Source organism: Macrobrachium rosenbergii, chromosome 11 (genome assembly GCF_040412425.1).
Source record: "Macrobrachium rosenbergii isolate ZJJX-2024 chromosome 11, ASM4041242v1, whole genome shotgun sequence".
Lineage (NCBI taxonomy): Eukaryota > Metazoa > Arthropoda > Malacostraca > Decapoda > Palaemonidae > Macrobrachium > Macrobrachium rosenbergii.
In genome coordinates, this window is record NC_089751.1 from 14076528 (window position 1) to 14094798 (window position 18271).

General features: G+C 43.8%; 1 protein-coding gene across 6 annotated transcripts in view; it reads right to left on the minus strand.

The window, feature by feature from the left end:
* Gmer (GDP-L-fucose synthase-like protein) overlaps positions 1–11252 on the minus strand; it is a 59927-nt gene extending 48675 nt beyond the window's left edge. The window contains exon 1 of one of the 6 annotated variants that reach the window (XM_067111233.1): positions 11180–11252. The gene's annotated coding sequence lies outside the window, so the exon portion shown is untranslated. Of the gene's footprint in view, positions 1–10324; positions 10448–10527; positions 10706–10768 lie in introns of those variants that run through there. The other 5 variants (XM_067111232.1, XM_067111235.1, XM_067111236.1 and 2 more) reach the window with 5 other exon arrangements.
* Between the last annotated feature and the right edge of the window lie 7019 nt (positions 11253–18271).

Genomic DNA, 18271 nt, shown 5'->3' on the forward strand with positions numbered 1-18271 from the left:
TGCCAAATGAGATGGTACCCTAGCCTTAAGGCTACATACTAAGGCAATTGTGTTTTACATAACCATACCCTTAATTGTGAATTAAATAATCCGGATTAGGCAGTATCCTACATTAGGGTAAGTAATAGCCTAGCTATAAGATTATATATTATTGGGTTACTATTTTATATAGTAGACCAAACAACCTAACCTAGGATTGGATATCAAACAACCTGTGTTAGACAAAAATAGTAGCCTAACTATATGTTTACATATTAGTAAGTTGCTGGTTTTATGTAGCCTATATATTTGAGTGTGATCTATAAAAATCTGGATTAGGTAATACCCTATACTAGGCTAAGAAAGAACAAATAAGCTTGGGAGTACACGTAAACAATATTCTAGGATTAAGAACACTGGTGAGGTCTTATGTAGCTTATACTCTTACAAGTGATATAAACCTAGAACAAGCAATAACCTAACCAGATTAAGTAGGAATCCCTTTTAAGGGAATATCCTGCTGTCAATTTAGAAACCGTGTGGCTGATTATCAGACAAAAGGGTAGTCTCGGCTGTATAAAACAGAAAACCACGTTATAAGAGGACTGATTTTTGCATTGCTTAGGTTTTAAATAAACCTGGAAAAAAGAAGCGGCTTAGAACAAGTTAAGCGAAAATCCTCTAAGAAATCTTCTATGCTTAGATTAATGTAGATTATACTAGAAGGATTAACCTAAGCCATATAAAACAGTAGCTTGGGTTAGTTGAACAAATTAGTTAACAGATAATTAGTCTGAATGGCATGACAATTTAGAATTAAAATTTCACATAGGCAAAATTAACCTAAGCCTCACAGGGTTTGGGTTGACATAGATATTTTATAAAGCGTATTACATTTACACACTAGTAATCAAATTAACCTGTAAGAAGTAATATGCTAACGATACAGGGATTTACAAAAGTGTCTGTTACTAAAAACAACTTATACAATTAGTTTCTAATAACAACTTGGTGTTTTCACTACAGGGCACCATTATGCAGGATCTTCAGCTCAAGTGTTCCGTAGCAAATTGATCGATTCACTTTTTGCCAGTGGGTGAGGCCCATTCCACCTGATATAAGCATAGTCCTTGTAAAAAACAAGACAGTTTGCTTAGTCACCAGATATGTGCGAAATTTGTGGTGTGCTCTTGGCAGCAAGTTTTAAGGATGAAACAGGTCGTTTTAAGCTGTCGCAGAACTCCGACAGCAAATATTTAACCCCTTCTCAGAAGGTCTATATTTGGCCCAAAACCCAGTAACATCAGTCCCCATTACCTCCCAGATTAACCCTGTGGAGGAAATAGAGGAAGTTCCTCTTGGAGGTGATTTTCTTACAAATGAAGTTAATATTACTACCGAAATGACCTTGCTGAACCCAGAGGGATCAGGGACACAACCTTCAGCTAACCAAGGGAGAAACTTTCCAGAAGGAATTCCATCCCCCATGCAGATTTCAGAAGCTGTTCAGAATCCTTCCCCCAACAGGGATACAGGGATTCACTTAACCCCATTGAAATGACATTTTCGGAGTGGTATACTAACTCACCAGGACATCTGCCCTCTGGGTAACAGGCAGTCACAGTTCAGCTGTGGATGCTCAGTCAGATTATGCAAGCTCCCCAAAAAGGATAAACAGTTTGCAGCACTTGATCAGTTCCGTAAGGAAATTATGAGTAATATCAAAGATGTTCTTGCCACAGAGCAGCGATATATAATGGACATATTGCATGATTTTGAACAGGACATTAAAGAAATCAAGTCAGGGACGTACACTCCAAAGTGTAAAAGTACTGCATCCTGCAACCGAAAAGGGAGAGTGGAAACAAACTCTGACCAAACAAGGTCCAAGGTTAGAATTCCAACTGGAACCAAGAAAATGGCCAGTTCGGACCACAAAGCTTCAGATTAAAACATAACAGGGGATCCAATATTCTCCCTTAATGATACTGATAATCCTTGGCGAGGCTCTTCAATGTGTATTTTCTCTCATGATGGTAAGTATCTAATTAATGAGAGAAAAACCATGATCGAAGGTATATGTGGAGTTTAGGAAAAGGGCAGCATTCCCAAATACAGAATGGCACCTGATACCACCTTTGACAGACATGGAGAAACCTCAAAAGGAAACAGTTCTCTTATGCGGGAATACAGCACTGAAAGCTATAGATGACGCCCTTTACCAGGTCAACAAATAAAACCCAACTTGCTCACCAAGTACCCCAAGCCTTCTGTCCCTTCACTTTTAAAATAATTAACCACATGAAGACAAACTTTCAGAATCATGCAGTAACTAAAAAACAGGAGCCAATGACAGAACTAAAACCATCCACCACAGTCCTCCCAGTTTTGCAAAAATTCCTCAAGGAATGGGCAACACTTCAACTCCATTTTGAAAGGAAAAGCTCCTCTTGGATGTGGCTACTCAGCCATTTGGGACCCCTATGAGAAAAATCTCAGATAAGACGACTTCGTCATAATTCTGTGCTAGGACTCTTCTCCTTAGTATCTTAACCTCTTTCACCTTCCTAGAAGTTGCCACCAAAAGGCTTCCAGGACACCCTTTGCTGTTGTGGCTAAAAGTCTTATGAGAACCCTTTGGGAAGCACTCTATGACTTTAGACTGGTGCTTAAAAGCGTGAATGGAAACAATGGAAGGCTCCAACAAGTCACTTTCCAATGCAACTGCTTTATTACAGTCTAACCCCTTCTTTAAGGACCTGCTTGAGGATTCTGTTGTAACTCAAGTCAGCGAGCAAGCACGCCAACAAAACTGCAAAACTGCACAGTGTACGCTCTTCTGGGAAAAGGAGAATTCAGGAAACAAAAAACCCAAAATTTCCCTTTACCCAATTCAAAAAAAGGCTCGCTTTGATCAAAAATCATATAAGCCTGCAGTCACCTCCAAAACTTTTCCTCATAAACAGGTAGGTGGTGAGAAGGGACAACCCCCTTCAAAAGAATAGCAACAGCCACATCAGCAAGGACATCCTCTTCACAAGGTCCAAAAACCATCTTACAAAGGAAAAGGAAAAACAACACCCAGAATGCCTACCAAAGGAAAAGGTAGAGGAAGAGGGGGATGACAATGGGAATTGTTATTGTTCTCAAAGGGCTGGGGTGGAAATGGTTTCATTGCTCCCTGCCTTTAAAGGGGTTCTTTCAAGAACCAAACTCCTCTCTGGAAGATTATGTGCAGAAGGCCCTGTTAAAAGGTGCCATAGAGAAACATGTGTATATTCGCCGCCGAGAATGTCGCTTCAGTGTTCCCAAAAAGGATTCCTCTGAACAAAGAGTGATCCTCAACCTATCAACACTGAACAGGTGCACTGTTTGCCAAAAGTTTCAGATGACTACCACTGCCCAAGTACGTTCAGTCATTCCAAAAGGGACTTGGACAGTTTCTATAGATCTGAAAGACGCATACTGGCATGTCCCTATCGCCGCTCCCTTTCGCTCCTTCCTAGGGTTCTGGATAGGGAAAGATAATTACAGGTTCAAAGTCATGCCTTTTGGGCTAAACACTGCCCTAAAATTTTTTACAAAATTAGCAACGTTAGTTGTCCAGGAACTCAGGAAAGAAGGAATACAACTACAGCAATAGGTTACCTAGAAGACTGGTTAATCTGGGGGTCCACAAAAAAAGAGTACTTGAAAAACCTAAGAGCAGTGGTCAACAGACTCCAAGCAAAAGGTTTTATAATAAATTGGAAAAAATCCTGCCTCACAACAGACGCTTTCGGTGGCTGGGACTGTGTTGGGACATTCTTCAGGGCCTGTTGTCTCTCCCCATCGAAACTCAGAACAGAATAAGGAAAAAACTCAAAAGCTTCCTAGCACAGCCCAGAGTTTCCAGACGGCAATCAGAACGCATGACGGATCTGCTGCAGTTTGCATCAGTAATAGATCCAATACTCAGATTGCAATTAAAAAATGTGAACAAATTTTGGCTATCGCAGGCAAGAAAAAAGATGTGAGACTGATCTCACCAAAAGAATCAGAAAGTTGGAGAGATACTTTGGCCTTGGACCTGGAAGGAATCTCTGGTGAAACAGGTCACCCTGACTACTCCATTTGTAAGCGTGACAATACACACAGATGCCTCGTTGACAGGCTGGGGAGGTCATTGGGAGGATCGTCAGGTGGCAGGGAGGTGGTCAGCTACTCTGAGGAAGTGCCATATCAATTTCCTGGAATTGATGGCTGTCTTTTTGTCTCTCAAAAAACTCAAACCTCCAGAAGAGTACATATTCTGTTGGTTCTAGACAACACAACTGCAATGTCCTGCATCAAGGGATCGAGATCACGTTCACGTTCACCTCCTCTAAACATGGCAAAGCTAGCCATCCGAAAGAAGTGGCACCTGTATGCAATTCACCTCACAGGGTCTCCCAACGTAATAGCAGACTCTCTAAGGAAAACGACAGCTTCAACAGAGTGGATGTTGGACAACCACTCTTTTCAAACAATAGCCAACATGCTTCCACAACCAGAAGTGGATCTGTTCGCCACTTATGAGAATCACAAACTCCCAGTATATGTGTCTCCAAACTTGGACAATCAAGCAATAGCAAGAGATGCCTTCCTACAAGACTAACAAGCGGAGGATGATATATCCTTTTCCTCCATTATCCAAGATTTCGAAGGTTTTGAGCAAATTCCTCACCTTCAAAGGAACAGCTTACTTAATAGCCCCAAATTGGCCAAACAGGCATTGGTTCCTATCACTTCAACAACAGGAGAAAAGGTCAATTCCATTATTGTCTGCTATTCTATCCCAGAAAGCTGAGACCTTCACATATGGATTTTTTAATATTATCTACCGTGAAAACTACTCACCCAACATTGCTAGGTACCTAGAGCAAAAATTACAGACATCATCTGTCTGGCAATACCAGTCTGTATGGAAGATATGGTTCGAATGTACCCATACTGAGAGCCTAGTTGAAATTTCTAAAGAGCCACTCATGTGAACGCGATCCAGACTGGGTGTATGAGGTGGACTTGGAGGCAGGCGGGGCGAGCCGAGCCAAGCCGTGCCAGTCTCGCAAACGTGATCAGGGGCTGGGCAGGGCAAGCGAGCCGAGCCGATCGTGCAAACACAATCGGAAAACTGGACAGGGCGGAACTCATCTGCCATGAATTAGCGCTAGTTTCCCGAACTCTAAACTCCTTAGAGGCTGAGGCCCCTTAAGAAGAAGGTTTAAAGGGGAATTTTGTCTGCTATCTTGCATGCTCGAACCCTAAGGTTCAAGACACAAGGCTGAAACCCGGCCAAGCAACCGAAGCAGCTGCCAGGCAGTATCGAAACACCTGGCGTCTCAGCACCAAGGCGCGTGTCCCAGCACTTTCTCTCGTCAGGAGAGTGCTTGTGATTCATAGAATTCGAACAACCTACGAGACTCCCAAAAACTGGGAGAGGCTGCTTTCGGTTTCCTAAGAAATTGAAAAGAGCCAGGCACAGAACCAATCTTAGACGTAGACTTCTAAGACTGGCAACGAGGGCACGGCCTCTCGAGGCTGCGCTCTCGTTGCCAGTCTTAGAAGACTGCGTCTAAGATTGGTTCTGTGCCTGGCTCTTTTCAATTTCTTGGGAAACCAAAAGCAGCCTCTCCCAATTTTTGGGAGTCTCATACCCCAGAGGAGAATGCGAACTGGTTCCCGCCTGGGGGCGGGAACAGCCAATGAGAGAAACTTGTCTTCCAGAAGGGAGTCAGTCGCTTAGAAGTCCTGCAGGACTCCCGAAGGGAATCTCTTCCCTGCTTCTTCTGGTGTTCGAACTGATAGGATCAAGACACCAGGCTGGGAACTTGACCGAGCACTGGTAAGCACTCGGGGAGCACTTGTAGTGCCGGCAGGAAGAGCTGACACACCTGGGTGCCATGGCCCCTTCTTTAGCACTGCTCCCGAACTGGGCTGGGGAGAGTACTCACCAGACCAGATCAGGATACTCAATATTCCACAGAATCTCGAGCAATCGGAGCGGCTTGCGAACGAGAGCCCAAGCAGCACCCGTCTTAAGAGGCGGAAGCTCTAGGACTGGGAACAGGAGTGCAAACCGAGGTTTGTGCACCCACAGCTCCCGAAACACAAAACCCAGGGGTATGCAAATTGGTTCCTGAACCCAAAGGTTGGGAAGAGCCAACGAGAAACCCATTGCCTCCTCAGAAGGAAGCAGTCCCTAGACGTCCAAGGACATCAAGGGGGAAGAAGCAGTCTTCCTCTCCTTTGGCTGATGGAGGTCTATTCGGTTCCTGGGACCCCCTTGAACCTCGGGAGAGGAAGGGAAGAGGCAGCAGAAGACGAAATCAAAGCTAAGCTGAAGAAGATGGCGGCTTCCACAGGATGACTCCCTCCACCTTGACTCCGACATCTTCTACAGGATGGTGGACATGAAACATTGTAACCTCCAGGGCAGCTAGGCAGGATCACTATGGAAGCAGCCCAGGACATGACCACCAGGAGAAGCAGCAGGCGCAATCAGGACAGCTGATGCAGGAGCTACGGAAGCAGTTCAGAAGGCAGGAGCTACAGCAATGGCCAGGAACGTCACATGAACGTTACCAGCAGCAACAGGAACAATCAGGACAGCTGCAGCAGGAGACCAGGAAGAGCCGCCCAGAGACTGTCACCAAGTCAACAGGAGCATAGCACAGGAAACAGCAGGAGCAGATGGACCCTAGATATGCCAGAGGCAGTGCCACAGCATACATGAAGGCCAGAAATGACAGCGACTGATCCACGTTGGCAGGAACAGAGTCGGAACAATCCAGACATGGAACTGTGCCATTCCAACTAGGTACTATGGTTGATCCCAAAGCAACACTGTATGAACGTCGGGACTCCATGCAAAGATATCCCGACTGAGATATCCAGCCAACTACTGATGTGCCTATGATGCTCACTGTCAACCTGAAAGAAAAAAACAAAGATGATTAGTAGAGGGAGACTCCTCTAGCTCCGAGGGAAACTGCTCTACGCAGTGAGAGGAGGCCCCTGAGAAGAGGTTGCCTGACCGCCCACGGGAAACCGGCCCCCCCCTTGTGGTCTTCACCTGACAAGTGAAGAAAGAGGACGAAGGAGAGATAAGGAAGAGCCTACAGGGAGAGAGAAGGAAGGAGGGAAGGCCACCAAGGGTGCCGTAGAAGCGAAACTTACAGACAACACCCACAACCTCCCCCCACCTTGCAACTCTCCATAGCGCAGGCAGTGAAAACAACACTCAGCACAAGTAGAGAGGAAGTAGTCATGTCCTTGTACACAGAAGGCAGGAGCCCAAGAAGGGGAGCACACTTGTTATGTCCCGATCAATGTAGGGGAGTGAAGACATTACATCTCAATCTAATATCCCCAGACATACAGGGGAATGCCTTCAGTATCTAAATAAAGGGCTACTGGAATAGAAGTATTACTGCTCGGTTACGCCCCTCTAAATGCGCCCTTGGCTGTCAAACCCAAGATACAGACTCAGGGGAAAGACGGTTTATGCAAGGCTATCACAAACCATGGGTTTGTATATTAATAATTATCAAACACATGTAATATATACACAAAAATACAAAAAGATCCCACTGGGATAATACAAAGCATAACGACAGTCAGGCAAAGAGATCCAAAAACACGTCTGCAACGCATGACGGCCGAAAGCAAACTGGAATGTTTACATCCGGGCAGGCGGGTATTCCCTACCTACCTGATGGTAATTACTGCCTAACCACCTTGTTCAAGAGTTTAACAGCCATGTCCAGCTTCGTCGTAAGTAATTCCAATGTAAAGGACCGATGGTTTGTATATCGTGTCGGAACAAAAGGAGAGTAGAGAGAGTTGCATCTTATCAGCTGAACCTCTACGATGCGGTACCCACAAGCATCTGCACTCAGTCCAGGGAGAAAAAAGGAAGAAAAGAAGGCCACCGTACCATTTGGCCTCAGTCTTGTGCCCTTTGAGTACTATAAACACAGTTTCTTGGGAGAGCTGGGCAATGTTCCTCAAGCAAAATGAGGTTAAGATGGCCTGATGCTTCATGCACCTAACCTCATTACCAATTAGTTATTCAAAACACAGGGATGGTTCCATGCCTATAATTTGTGAGCTTTTGCATAAAATATACAACCGTCTACCTAGCCAAAAGTCATAAGCTCTTTGATTAAAGCACAAAGCCAGAAAGAAACAGTGTTTCTGGACACCAACTTATTGTGCTTACCGATACTAGCCAAGAAGTACCAACACTGTTTAGAAGGTCAGGTCATTCTTAGGTAGCACCTTACAGTTCACATTGGGCATAGAAGCCTCACATTTGGACTGCCGACATGGTTCAGGAGAGCAAACAGACATTATCATTCCTCTCATCAGGAGATGACAGATTCTGGGGTTTCACTGCAAACCCAAGAAAATCGAAAACAAGATTCCAAACTCCACAAGTGCCAGATGAAAGGAAAGGCTGTATTTCCCCTCAATACACTTCATCAAAGCCAAGGCTAGCAGGAAATCAGCCTTGAGTATGAGACCTCAGCCTGAGGCCTCCCACAAGGAAACATAACTGACTTAGGGTGCAGAGGACAAAAGTCACACCCTTCTCTGTGCGCCAAGAGTGTAGCTGAACAAACTGTACCATCCAATGAACCTCGGAACATGTAGGAGCGTGGACCATTGACAAATCTATCTGAGAGTCTACCTAGAGAGCTATCAGATCCAGAAACCCTTTTCCCTGGGAGTTATAAGCAGTTACCAGTCATTATGATTGCCAGGATGAACAACACACGCTTTATCACTTGGTGGATCAAGCTGAAAAGGAAGGAAAGTGTACAAAGATCCACACTGTCCCAGAGGTGAAGACATCTTCCAGGGTAACTCAAGGATCTAGCACCGGAAAACACAACAACAGGAGGTACCTGTTTAGCAAAATGGTCAAGAGGTCAATCACTAGTGTTCCTCAGAGCTCAAACAGCTTTACCCCATGCAAAGATATAAGGACCACTCTGTCCCTACTACCTGCCCTTGGCAGCCTGGATGGTATGCCAAAAATTCCTCCTGCCCACATTGTACCTGGTTTGGTGGCATGGCGAACTGCCCACTTGTGTATCTGCTATGCCAACTCATGAGGTGAAGGGAAATCATCCCCACCTTTTGTGCTGCTTGGCCATGAGATGTATCTTCACCCAGTTTATCACAATCGTCAGGTCATGACAAAATGCACGGAGACTCCCTGAGAACATCAGAACTACATAATCAACCAGGTAACAGAGCAGGCCTTCACACCTATGTTACCCACACTATTTCTCCATGATACCAATAAAAAAAAAATTTTTTTCCACTTGCCTGTCAGACAACCCAACTTGACAGAGGATGAAAAAACATGCTTGATGATGGCGCATGAGTGAGGCCATTCCACTGCTTAACTCTCTTAACCACCAGTTAACTGCCTTGTTGCCAAGTTTCAGCGACTGATTCCAGTTCACGCTGATTGTTACTTGTACGTATAGGCCAATGGTTTATATATCTGCAGAAACAAAGACAGAGTATAAGTTAGCTATGGTAAGGATAGGATGCATCCCAGTGAAGTACTCACTGAATTACACAGCTCTAGGCCAGCTAAGGGGTTCTGAGAGGTTGGAAATCTCCCACCATCAGGTAGGACCCAGCTAACTTTGGTTAGGTTAGGTTGGTTGGTTTAGGTTAGAATAGGGATGGATGCATCTCTGTAGATGGCCTTGTGACATTTTTTTGTTTTGACAATGTGTTCAGTGACTGATAACGGTCACAGGCCCAACACATTATCTTGTGAACTTTGCATTTTTGACCATTCATGTTGGAGCAATTCACTAATTTGCTTTACTCCACTAAAAAGCTATCCCCAGTGTCCCATTGCCGCTGGCTGGGGTCACCCCTTTATTGTTATTACAGCACTGGCTTATGATACAAGGCTTGGCAAACTTAAAAAAGAAATAAATAAAAAATTGACCTAACAATAAAGTCTCTGCTCCAACAATCATACCTTAGTAAAAAATGCATAAAAACAAAAATAAATATAGAATTTAGGCCAAAGGCCAAGCCCTGGGACTTCTGAGGTCATTCAGTGCTGGAAATTAACAGTAAAAGGTTTGAAAAGTGTAACAGGACGAAAACCTTGCAATGGCACTAAAATCAATTGTTGGGAGAGAGTGGACAGTAAGATGAAAGAAAGAGAATATGTCAGGAGGTGCAGTTAAAGGAATGAAAGGGAATGCAGCTAGGGGCAGAAGGCACGCTGCAAAGAACCTTAAGTAATGCCTACACCGCATGAGGTGCGCTGATGGCACTAACCCACCTAAGGGGAAGTAGTCTAAAAAACATATGATGTGAAGTTAAGCTAGCCCACAGTATCACTGTATTGTAAATTACCCTACTGCTGGACATAAGGGTGTAACTACCAAGACAAACATTTCCGACTGATATGAATAGGCTTATCAGCAACATCAAATTCACATGCAGACTTATCAGGAAACTATATTCAAATTCGTACTACACTACCCTGTACGGCTATGAAGTTTAGAGCGACATCTCAGCCTGCTTCAATAAACCGCAAGTTGAGCATTTGGAAAAAAAATAGGACAGCCTACTTGGTGTTCAGCAACAAATCACTCGTCATGAGTCAACTACGGATGAGCCTAATCCCACAGTGATTTCTTTCACGAGGCAATACGTAGGCTACTTAAAGTTACGAAAAGCATTTAAACGTAAAGAAGCCTATATCTACTACTGATAAACCTACCAGACACAAGAGAGGGGCGTGAAAGACTTGCTGTACAGAGATGCCGTAATGAGAATGAGTCCACTGCTTTGTAACCCAAACACACACCCCAGCCACTATGACGTGTTGAATTTTCAAAAACTGACACTCTGGCAAACCCAATACAACACCTGTGAACCGCTTAATTTAGTTCTGAGTTTCACAGTTGTGCACAGTTATACGGTTACCTACAAAACATCAGATTTCATATGGCTTCAACCTAAAAGGATAGGTGATTTAACTTAAACCCTTCAAGTAGCTACATTACGAAAAATGCTTTAAACGAGTTGTATTTTAAATTGACTTTTTATACGGATTCTTTCTTTTACATGTACAGTACTGTATGTTCTTGTCTGGTTTGTGTGTTTACGTGTAGAATCCCCTGACAACTACCTTCTTCTGCAGATAGGTAGCGGAGCGCGTACAGCTGAGTCTGAATGCTGACTCGACTGAGCTGTGATGATTTAGGTAAAAAGTAATACTTTGGTTAGCTGTTATTTTACTTATATATTGTTAAGACTTAGCTGTTATTTTACTTATATATTACTAAGACAACATTTCAGGACTTGTTAAAACTATTTATTAATGGGAAAAGGAAAAACTGGGGTTATAAAGGAACAAAACAAGCTATCTTTTCAACGTTGTGATGCTGGTAAGGAAATAGTAAAATATAAATTAAATATAAAATTAAGGTAAAGGTGGTAAGAAAGTAAGAACTTAGTATGTTGATAGAAAAATATAGTGAGTAGAATAAAAAAGGGAAAAGATAAAAAGAAGAGTGTAGGAAAAGATAAAAAAAAAAAATTGTAGGAATGACACAGTTGAGGTTTGTTCCGAGATGGCTGGAGAAGGTACACTTAAGAACCAAATACAAAAGGAGTTTTCATTGTCTGAATATAAGAATAAAATGTTAAATCTCAAAGAAAATTAGCTGAGCAGAAATGAGTATGTTTTGTGCCAGTTGCGTGTACAGGCTGTTGACACCACGGAAGGAACACTTGAGTTTCTCTGTACAAAACTGAAAGAAAGAAATGGTATGTGATGGCATACTGAATAGAACAGGAGGTAGCATAATATATTGGACAAGTGTTGGAGGTAGGAAAGAAATGTGGTTCAGAATGGGTGATGAAGACTTATTAAAGTATGTGTATCTGGACGGAGTGAAGACTGAAAATATTAGGAGTTTATCTTGGATATGCCTCTGGTGTATTCGAGATCTTAAAAAGCTGAGAGCAGTAAATGCAGAGTTAGTGAAGCAGTTGAAAGAAACCACAGAACGCTATGAAACCTAGCTGAGAGCATGAACAATCTAAAGGAAGAAATTAGTTGTAGTAATGATAACGCAATAGTGCACGTACGTGGCAGGTCAAGTTGTGCTGGGGCGCTGTAAAAAAGGTCAGGAGAGGAATTTGCTGATTTTTGAATCTGCCGACATTAAGGAAAAAAAAGAGTAGGTGGCAACAGCATTCTGTGGTATTCAGGTTACTGATAGTAGACCCAATGACAGGAAGATTGTAATGAATTTTGACACGCAAGCAGAACGTGATGATGCGGCGATTAAAGTGGGGAATATTAGCGATGTAACTGTCAAAAATGTCAGGAATATATCCCCGAAGATTATAATTTATAATATATCAGTCGAAGAATCTAAGGATGAAATGGTAGATGTTTTATTTGAGAGAAACGGCTATCTGAATGCAGTGAAGTCTAAGCTCTCTCTGATCTTAAGTAAACCAGCAGCGGGAAATACTTGGCACTTCATCTTTAAGTGCAATCCCGGGATTACTATAAAGACGTCAGACCTCTTCGTTTTCGCATCAATCACGTCATGCATTGCATTCCTTAATATGTCAAGACTCTCGTGTAAATAGTCATGAGTAGAATTTTCTGGCCTTTCCACCGATATGTATTTCATCATTGTACATTTATTATGTCTCTCAAAATTGCCATTTGTTTGTCTGTCAACAAACACAAATTGCTCAGAGTGCCGGTCACGGCAATCGGAGGTCGGGCTCCACGTTTCCGTCCGCACTCTGCCATGTATACCTGCGCTCAGGTAATAAATAATTTCACACCACTCACTGGCATGCCCATCAATCACAAATTAAGCAATCGCCTACATATCTTTAATATCACCTTCACATCAAAAAATGACTTAAGGGCTACTCCATGAGCAAGAGCCCGTGCTGGCATAAGGCCAGTTTAATCAGCAACAACAACAATGATAAATAATTTACGGGCTGCTCTAGGAGCAAGAGCCCGTGCTGGCACAAGGCCAGCTAAATCTGAAACAACATAATAAATACAGTAAGTTAATACCCAGTTGACCTTTCTTGTCCTCATAGCACTTATATACAAGCATGGAGACAAAGTTACACCAGAATGGGGACTCACAATGTGAGGGATAGATATCGTGCAGTTATCTGCTTCTATTGCCAGCGGTATGGTCATGTGGAAATGAAGTGTCAGGCCAAAGCGAAGGGTGAACGCCCCCGAATCATGCGGGAGATGTGCTGGTGAGCATCTTAAAACGAAATGTGAGAGTCAGAATCATAAATGTATCAACTGTATAATATTTAGGGTGGCCGAAACTGATCATGCTGTTACTGAAAGATGTTATCAAGTATTACAAGAAGAAATATAGAGAGAATAAAACTGAGAACAGATCATGGCTATTAGGGATGATTTTAGAAAAATTAAGAGTGGATTTATAAATATACAATCAGTGGGAAATAAGTCCTTGGAGATATGTGAGCTCATTATCGAAAAGGAATTAGATATACTTGCGTTGGCAGAGACATGGCTGGGGGATTTTGATTCTGCTAAAATTGGCGAGTTGTCACCACCGACGCACACTTTTTTGCATGCGCGTAGAAGGGGGAGGGGTGGAGGAGGAGTTGGGCTAGTTTTACCCAACTCTTGCTCCAAAACTAAAGTAATATCTGGACATAGCTTTCAAAGTTTTGAACACCTGCAAGTCTGTTTTGAGTCTGGTGGCAGGAGATCTGTGTGTGTGTGTGTGTGTGTGTGTGTGTGTGTGAGAGAGAGAGAGAGAGAGAGAGAGAGAGAGAGAGAGAGAGAGAGAGAGAGAGAGAGAGAGAGAGAGAGATGGTTTATAGACCGCCGGATTCGAGTGCAGATATTTTCTGGGACGAGTTTGGATTTTATGATTCTTACCTAGAGGGCACTGAGCAAACCTGGTTGTGTGTGTGGAGATTTTAACTTTTGGTTTGAAGACAGAAATAATCGTGAAGCAGTTGCGTTCAGAGAAGTTATGGAATTTCTGCAGTTTACCAACAAAGTGGAAAACATGTGTTACTGGCCATATGCTTGACTTGGTTTTCTGCATTGCTGAGCAAAATCTTGTTGATAAAGAGTGCTGTATTTCGCCTATACACAAAGTAGTTAATTTTAAGATCCTCTTTCTTATTAAGGGGAAACAAATGGAAGTAATAATATCCTTTAGAGATAAAAGGAACCTTGACTCAGATTTGCTAGTAGAGAAAATTGTACATAAGATTGATTGCATGACGGATTAAATGCGAGTGTCTAGACTGTTACACTAAGTTATATAATGCATCAGCTAAAGCAGGATATGACATGTGCCCTATGGTTGAAAAAAATTATTATAATAAAAGATTATGCACCTTGGTTTAATACCGATGTGTTGTGTGCAAAAAAGGGATAAGCAGAGGAAGGAAAAAAATTGGCGCAGAAGACGGATTAATGGTACCAGAAGGGATTGTCAAAATGCTAAGAACCACGAAAATAATTTAAGACGGCAAAGGATGCTTACCTTTCATACCGGAAAATTCAGTGAATCAGGATCTGATATATGGAAACTGTATAAAATCCTTGACAAAAAGACAGGTGTAAGGGCGACAAAATCGCGCCTCTCTTTCCTTGTGTTTCTCTTTCAGATGTACATTAATCACGTCATGTATTTTACCTGTCTTTATTTCAGATTCTTTGTGTACCTCATCTTATGCATCATTGTATGGCCTTTCTGCCGATATGTATATCTACCTTTTATATGTCATGTAACAAATGTTGTAGGTATTTTTATGCTTGCTAGAAAACACAAATCCTATATGGACGCCGCAGGGGGTCTCGGGTCGCCCGCTAACTTCCCGACCGTTTTTTGTCTTATAAACACCCGTCAAGAATAATAAAGTTCCCCAACCAAGATGACTTTCATGCATCATAATAAAGTTTTCATCTAACCTACCCATGTCACAGACTTGTAAAGTCACCACATCGGCGCCAGCGTAGTGTTTCGGCGGCGCCATTAATTAAGTCTCCGCTGAGCATGTTTTCTTTGGTGACTTCCCATTTTCTTCAAACTCAATTAGTCACGCCTAAAATATGCCAGGTCACGCATTTTTAACCATTTTTACTTTATACGTATTTATACAAATGTCACACATTGTGTATCATATGTTTCTTCATTCACAGGCATCAAGACTGTATCCATATTGAAGTTCTGTATGTTTTGTATTGTAAATTGTACTCGTTCACTGCATATTATTGTTTATTGTTTCGACCTCAGGTCACAGTCAATTCCATTGTCTTTCCAACCGGCGCCAGTCGGCCGCTATATAAACTGCCTGGATCTGTAATAAAGTAGCAGTAACTTTTACCTGCTCGTTTCTTTGACACCTCTTACAGACTCATCATCAACATAGAGTTACGGGCTGCTCTAGGAGCAAGAGCCCTGGCTGGCACAAGGCCAGCTAAATCTGAAACAACAACATAATAAAGAATTAGTCTTCCACTTCCAAATTTTCTTGAAGTCTCACACTGGTGACCCCGGGTCAGGGACAGGTAGCGGGCTTTTGGCCCAGCCATCAACGGACTAACTTCGGCCGCACCCTACCATCAGAGAGCCTTTAGCGGACTAACTACAGCATAAAGTTTTGGCCTCTGATAGTATAAGAGACGCATCGCACCAATCGCGATATCTTTCGAGCACACGTGTGTTCATCATCCATCGGAGGGGACGACAAAAACAAGAGCATCCCATTTTCTCTCTCTCAAGGAACGCAACTTCTACCATACAATATCTCCATCTGTATCTCCCTAATCATTGTTGTCTCGATTTATGTACAATCACCACTACTTGCATTGCCATGCAAGCATTTTAATCATGTACTCATAATGTTCCACCGAATCTTCTGTATCAAACTGTATGTATGTTTCTGTTTGTGAAGACGCCAAACGTCTCGCCATTTCACATATGTTATGCTACTGCATTGTATTCATTAATCTGTCTTGAATCTCATGCAACTGGCCTTTCCATTGATATCTGTTTTATCATTGTATATTTATTATGTCTTTCACAATCGCCATCTGTTTGTCAGTCAACGAACACAGATGTCCGAAACATTACCTCTGTTTTGCCCTGTCTGTATGTAGAAACTACTTTGCGGCTCGCACCAGCCAATAACAACTTCTAAGATTCTGTACATGCATTCAGTAAGGAAACACCAATAAACCAGTCAACACCCAGCCAGTATGTCACTCAATCCTGTCCTTACAATAGCAACCTACCCGACGGAAACCGTGCCATTAACGGACTAAATATGGCATACCCAAAAGGGCACGTTTTGGCACTTCGTTTGACCTCTCAAACAAATCAGCGCCATTAACGGACTCAATACAGCGCATTTTCCTGTGTTTTGGTGCGTGAGCAGTCAAGATGTCAGAAGTAGAGCCTCAATGCGAACCCGCGAATGTCGTCTGCACGCCACTCTCACCAACAAAGCCAGACATAATCAAACTTCCCCCGTTCTCGCGCCAAAACACGGCATCATGGTTCTGGCACGCAGACGCGCATTTTCGCATGGCCTGCATCTCAGACAGTGCTACAAAACCAGACATAGTCATGACGGCGCTCCCAGAAGAAGTATTCAATAGAATCTCTCCCTGGCTAGATGCACAACCAGACAAAGTCACATACACTGACTTAAAAAACAACTGCTGAATTCCTACTCGACGCCCGTGTCCGAGAGAGCGCAGCGCGCATTCGACCTATTATCCCAGCCCCTCGGAGATGCATCACCCAGGGAAGCCTGGGACCAGCTGCGGGGGTTAGTAACACTCCCAGGTCGTGACGAGAATGGGAGGAAGAGAGCAATTGGCCTGACCAAAGCAATCTTCCTTCGGCACCTCCCGCAGGAGGTTTGCCAGATAAGGAATGCAGAGAACCTGGACATGGATGCCTTAGTCAACGACGCCCAGAAACTATACAAGGCCACCAAGGCCTTGACACACGCCACCGCCCTGGGAGCTTGCAACCTGTCAGAGGAAGACAGTGACGACAGCGGAGACATCAATGCCGTTTATAAGAAGAGACCGCCATTCAGAGAGCACAGGACATGGCCAAACCCGGCATGGTGTTTCTACCATAGAAAGTTTGGGACCAACGCCAGAACCTGCAGGCCTCCGTGTTCTTTCCCAAAAAACGACAAAGGCGACCACAAATAACAGCTGCGGCCGCGAAACCCAACACCAGCCCCCGTTGCCCAGCAAGGTTTTTCATCACATACAAGATCTCCAAACGCCGCCTGCTGGTTGATACGGGAGCAATGCAGTCGGTTTTCCCGCCATCCAGGGAAGGTTTAGAAAAAATACCTGACTCACTACCCTCCCTCATAGCAGCAAACGGAACTCCCATCCGCACTTATGGCACAACGACCCGGGCTATCTCATTCCTGGGGCGCAGATACCACTGGCCTTTCGTCGTAGTGGATGTTAAGTTCCCTCTGCTGGGTGCGGATTTCCTAGGGCACCACGGACTCCTGGTTGACGTCGCCAGACAATGCCTTCTCGACACAGGGACGTGCCATTCCCATCAGCTCTCCACCAGACCTGGGTTGCCCTCCATATGCTCCGCAGCTCCCAACAGCTACACGTCCCTCCTACAGGAATTCCCGGATGTGTTCAAACCAGAACTACGCCAGTCACCTGGGGCTTCGGCAAAGCATGGCATCTTCCACCACATCACCACGACGGGCTACCAACCCATGCCAAGTCCCAACGTCTGTCCCCCCAGAAGTTACAAGACGCCAAACGGGCCTTCACAGAAATGGAACACACGGGCATTTGTAAAAAGGCATCAAGCCCGTGGGCGTCCCCTCTCCACATGGTAAAGAAATCGGATGGTTCATGGAGGCCCTGTGGAGACTATCAGCGCCTGAATTTGGTAAAACACCAGATCACTACCCCCTCCTAACATGAAAGACCTGACAGGAGCCCTCCACGGAGCCAAAATTTTCTCCAAGATGGATCTACTGAAGTCGTACTTCCAAGTCCCTGTGCATCCCAATGACGTCCCAAAGACCACCATCATCACACCCTTCGGGAGCTACGCATTTTCCTATCCCACTTTCAGTCTCAGGAATGCAGGCACCACCTTCCAGCTCCTGATGGAGTGTTCGCAAATGTTCGTTTGTCTGTGAAAAACTCATGTATGACCATTAGTTA